Raw genomic sequence first — 6,000 nt, forward strand, 5'->3', positions numbered from 1 at the left:
GGTATTTCAAATAAAAGGGGTCCCAAAAACATAACCATACCATCTAGGCACCAAAATAGCATATCCAAAGCATCAAACATGAATTATAGAATTTATTGTTTGTTGTTCAAACCAGAACTATTTTTTTCTGTACAAAACAAAGAATAAAAAATTACATGCAAGCAACTCTATGAGTGCCTAGATCTATAGTTCTTATCACACTCCTCATTTTAGCTATAGAACATCTAGATTTGATATCATATACAAAAGTTATGGCTAAAATACAACATTGCTATCAAATTGTCATAATTGTCCATGACTTCTATAGCATGCTCTATATCCACTCAAAATGGGAAAAATGGCTACTTCTCAACTCAATAAGTACTCAATATGGCTCAACTAAGCCTTGGGGAGCTTCTCAATAAGCACGGAGCAAACTAGAACAAGCTAGAAGAAGGAAAAACTCGGTGCATACCTTGAGAGAAAGAAAAAATGGTTGCCATGAAACCTTGAGTTGAAGCTTTGAATTTAGGCTGAAGCAAAGGATGAAGAATATTGTTGCTAGTCATATATAAGATTCAATTTGCCCTTTTAATAGAAAAGTGTAAAAAAGTCAAAATTTGAAAATATAGAATGACTTAATAGCATAGGTTGAGAGAGGGAAATGGGAAATGCACATTAACAAATTGTGCCTACTTTACCTAAGGACAAAAGCAGACTTGGATTATGTTAAGATGACTTATAGCATGGAGTAGGCACACATGACAAACATATTGTGAATGCAACCATCCTAAGAGAGGGTTGGAGTCATTTCCATACAAAACAAACATTGCAAAAGAGCATATGGATCTCTTCCCAATATCTCTACTTATGGGAGACAGATTGTTAAGCCCACAATCTCTTCTTTTGTAGACCTCCATCTAAAGCATCTAATGCACATTTTTAGAGAATGAGCAATAAAATTTTGTAACATGGATTATAAAAGAATTGAAATTTTTGTGATGCATTGAATATGATATTTGAAGGATTAAAAAAGTATATAGTAAATTATTCCTCGTTGACCAACCTTTGGCCCTTGCTACTCTCATCCCACATTTTAGAGGGGGACGTGTTAGTTTTCAAAGCTAAAGCTTAAGAAACATTGAATTGGCCCATTACTTGAACTTAGACAAATGCAAAATCAAAGGTCAAAATGAAATCCAAGTTAAAATATATATGAAGAGAAGCATGGAGTTTAACCTAGTGTAGAAGTGATAATGCCTTGATTCTCAACCCTGGGTTTTGGGGTGGCATGGATTAAAGTTTGGACTTCAAAAAATGAGGACACTTATGAAATTTCTTAAGTCTATGCAAAAACACACATATTTGGAAATTGCAATCTTTGCATCTAATTATATGTGGACCAAAAGCATGTCTATTGTATACAATCGCCTACATGTCAATCATTTATGCAAATGCAAGAAATGGTCATGCAACCATCCAATCTTGGCATCACTTAGCCAAATTTGTTGAAAATGTCGAAGGAAGACAAATCAAAACTTACATAAATATTGCACAAGAAGAGTTTTTTTCAGAAGGATAATATGTATATTACATGTGGAGACCTTTATTCTCTAAGAGACCATTTATTAATGGCCTCATAGTTTTGTGACCAACCCAATTAATTATTTTAATAGAACTACGCACTTGTGTGTGAAGAACATTTTAAAGGTTGCCACACCCTTTAAAAGGAGTTTATATTTCCCCCTTGGGAAAATGTGTTGGCCTTAAAAAGGATTGTCCTAATAAGATTTCATACTTCTACCCTTCGTAAAACTACACATTTTAGTTAAAACGTAGTGCTACTCTTAAGTCACCCCTCAAAGTGAAATTAACGTTTGAGGAATGATAGTAAGTATCCCTAAGGAGACATCAACATCAAGGACCTTTAATAATAGTCAATAATTTTCATGAAGTGAAAGGCCATATCCTTTTGTCATTATGGCACATGCACCAACACATTATATGCATGGGAGGACTCATGAATGCAATATGTATTTAGGAGCATGCAAACATCAATCAAGGAATCAAACATCACATTTGTCGTGTGGCCCAAGAATACAATTTAATAGGATATTTTGTGTGTGTGTGTGTGTGCGTGCTTTTTTTTTAATAAAAAATCTTTGTGATTCTTTAGATACATAAGTATCCTTAATTCACTAGTGAATTTATTCATTGTAAAGTGTACTTAACCTCTTTGTTTCAAGATAGAACATTTATAATTTAGGAAAGCTACTAACACATATAGAGGTGAAATAATGAAACTTGATTTAGACACATTTTGTTTTAGCAATTGCCATTCAATTTGGAGTAAGAATAACAAGTTAAAAAATGGGATATGCAAGTAATTAAGAGCATCTTATCTTACTACTATATTATTTTAGCTATAGGTTCGGAAAGCCCCAAACTTTCAGAGGGCTTCCCGAACCTACCCCCTTTTCCAAACCTCCCTTTTTCAATCAAATCCCCTCCCCTCCTCTCTTTTTTACGTGCAATATCTTATTTTCTCTTCCCCTTCCCTTTTTTCATTAAAGCCTTCTCTACCCCACCTCCCTTTTTTAAATTAAAACCCCTTCCCCTCTCTCTCACTTATAATCTCTCTTTCTTTTCCCTATCCCTTTTTTAATTAAATTCTTCCCCCCCCTCTCTCTCTCTCTCTCTCTCTCCTTTAATTAAATCAAACTTATTTTTATATCAAAAGTCTTTCTCTCTCTCACAGCTAGATTAAACTTTTTAATTTAAAATTTGTAATTAAATATTTTAAAAGGTTTTTTAAATTTAAAGTTTTTCAAACATAATTTTTCACACATTTTGAGAATGAGATAGAATAAAAGAGAGAGAGAGAGAGAGAGAGAGAGAGAGAGAGAGAGAGAAGAAGAAGAAGAAGGATAAAAAGAAGAAGACGGAAAGAGAAGTGGGAGAAAGAGGAAAGAGAATAATATTTTTTAATTAAATATTTTTCTTCTCCCCCTCCCCCCTCTCTCTTATGTGTAGGACCTAGGTTTTCTCTCTTTCTCTTTGTTAGATTAAACTTTTTAATGTAAACATTTTATTTAATCAAAATAAGGGGGAGAGAGAGAGAGCAAAAAAAAGAAGAGGAGAGGGAGGGAGAGAGAGAGAGAGAGGAAAAGAAAAAAGAAAAAGAGAGGACAAAGATAGAGAGATAGAAAGAAGAAAATGAGAGAGAAAATAAGAAGAAGAAGAGAAAGATTTTGAACACAGTGAGAGAATTATAAAGAGAGGAAAGATAAAATTTAAAAGAAAGAAAGAGAATTATAGAGAGAGAAAATATAAAATTTAAGAGAGAGAGTGTGTGAAGAAGAGAAAAAAGGAAAAAAGAGGAGAGAGGGGGAGAGAGGCAGAGAGAAGAAAATGAGAGAGAGAAAATAAGAAGAAAAATTATAGAGAGAGAATTATAGAGATAGGAAAGATAAAATTTAAAAGAAAGAGAAAAGAAAAAGAAAATAAAAAAGAGAAACTTTCTTTTTAATTAAAATAAGGAGAGAGAGAGAGAGAGAGAGAGAGCAAAAAAGAAAGAAGAGGAGAGGGAGGGAGAAGAGGGGGAACAAAGAGAAAGAGAATTATAGAGAGAGGAAATATAAAATTTAAGAGAGAGAGAGAAAGAAAAAAGGAAAGGAGAGGAGAGAGGGGGGATAAAGACAGAGAGAGAAAATAATAAGAAGAAGAGAGAGAACTATAGAGAGAGGAAAGATAAAATTTAAAAGAAAGAGAAGAAAAAAAATAAGAGACAAGAAAAAAAGGAAAAAAGAGGAGAGGGGAGAGAGAGAATAAGAATAAGAAGAAAAAAGAGGAAAAGAGAAAGAGAGATGGGGAAAAAGAGGAAAGAGAAAATTCTTTTTAAAATTTAAACATTTTTTGAGAGAGAGAGGAAGGGTGAGAGAGAGAGAGAGAAGATAAAATTTAAAAGAGAGAGAAGGAGAGAAGAAAAATATAAAATTTAAAAGGGAGAGAGGGAGAGAAGAAAAAAAGGAAAATTAGGAGAAAGGGGAGAAGAAGAAAAAGGGGCGAAGAGAGAGAGAGAGAGGAAAAGAAGAGAGAGAATATAAACATAAAGAGAGAATTATATATAGGAAAAAGATAAAATTTACATACTTTAAGAGAGACTTGGGGGGGCGAGAAAGTGAAAGAAGAAGAAGAAGAGAGAGAGAATATGTAGAGAGAATTATAGAGAGAGAAAAGATAAATTTAAAAAGAGAGATAATAAAAAATAGAGGAGAAAGAGTGAAGGAAAAGAGAGGAGAGAGAGAGAGAGAGAGAAAATAAAAAATTTAAAAAGAGAATGAAGAGAGAGAGAGAGAGAGAGAAGAAGAAGAAAAAAGAGGAGAGGGAGAGAGAAGGAAAAGAGAAGAGAGAAGGGGGGAGAATAAAAGGAGAGAGAGAAAGGGAAGAAAAGTGGGGAGAGAAAAAGAGAGAGAGAGAGAACCAGGAGAAAAGAAAAAATAAACTAAAATAGAAGGTAAAGAAAGAGAGAGAGAGAGAGAAACAAAATTAGACATAGGGAATTTGGGGGAGAGAGAGAGAGAAGAAAAATAGGAGAGAGAAAGATGAGAAATAGATTGTTGAGCGAAGTTGCTGTGTGATAGCACGGCTGCTTGCCGCTTCGAGGCAGCGAAGCGGCCTAGCGTTCTGTGCGCGCGAAGCGCGCACAGAATGCTAGTAACTTATTAATGATGAGTGACAACTTAGATGGTTGGGGTGTGTGTGTGTGTGTGTGTGTTTTAGAATGTCTTGGGCTCAATTCCCACATTTGAATGGCTCTGCAATGTGTTATCCTACAAGATGAAATGCCCCACTTTGGGGTTTTAATAAAATATGCTGAAAGGCACATCACTTTTAAAAAAAGAACTAGAGCACAACCTGCTCTTCATTGATCCCTCCTCTTCCCCTTCTTGCTCCTTCAAGCTTAGGAAATAATGTTTCCAAATCACGAGCTACCTCTTATGTGCCACACGGTAGAATAGAGGCTAGCTAGGTTTTCCGCCTTATGAAATGACCTTTCCAACCATATGAGCTATCCTCGATTTACTACACGTTTGAATAGAGAGGCTAGCCAAACAAAATGCAAATATGAATAAAAATATACAATGACATAAGCTACTTCATGGTAGCGAGAGATGCTTCTTCTTAATTTAAAAGCATCTAAGCCTTGTCCTTTATGGATAAATACACAAATAGTTAAATATTATATATGCATGAAAAGTTATCAACAAGACATGAAAGTAGATGTTGATGTTGTGTCCATGTGATTTTATAAACTTTGACTTAGGTTATATAGATTAGCTTATCGAGTATATACTCTAAGAAAATAGATTGAATACTGTGTACATTCTTTGAGTCCAATGAGTCAATGGCATTTACTTTGTGATTCTATTTATAAATGAGGCCTAAGTAAATGGTATTTTCAAGAAGAAAATCAACGTGATCTTAGTTTCTACAAGAGCTATTGTCCAAAGATAGTTTATGTCAAAAACATCTAAGCTATAACATGTGGAGATTAAAACTACTCTTTGTCACTTGGGAATCCTAACATACTGTGCTTGCAAATAAGAAAATCAACATGACCTTGCTTAATTTAAGAGCCAAAGTTTTTATGCAAAGTTAGTATATGTCGAAAAAATTGTGCTTCAACACATAGAGTTGATAATAGTTATTCATTGGTTGGTTATAAAGAACAATTGGTGACAAGCACATGATTGTAAATATTACTCGTATTTAAAAAACCTTTGATCAATTGTAGCACAAATTTTGACTTGGGGATATCTATTGTCTAGACTTTCAATGCAATTACTTCATAGGGCTAAGAACCAATGTAAAATAAGGCAAAGGGGACCTAAAGAGCCATTTTTAAGGCTAGATAGGTTTACTATGTCAATTAAAGCTTGTTAAACACAAAATACCATGTGAGAGTCTACATGTCTTATTAAACTAGTTCAAAGAGAAGTTATAGTCAAAGATATTGAT

The sequence above is a fragment of the Lygodium microphyllum genome, chromosome 17 (assembly GCF_053477565.2).
Source record: "Lygodium microphyllum isolate KBCC chromosome 17, Lygodium_microphyllum_v1.1.10, whole genome shotgun sequence".
Taxonomy (NCBI): domain Eukaryota; kingdom Viridiplantae; phylum Streptophyta; class Polypodiopsida; order Schizaeales; family Lygodiaceae; genus Lygodium; species Lygodium microphyllum.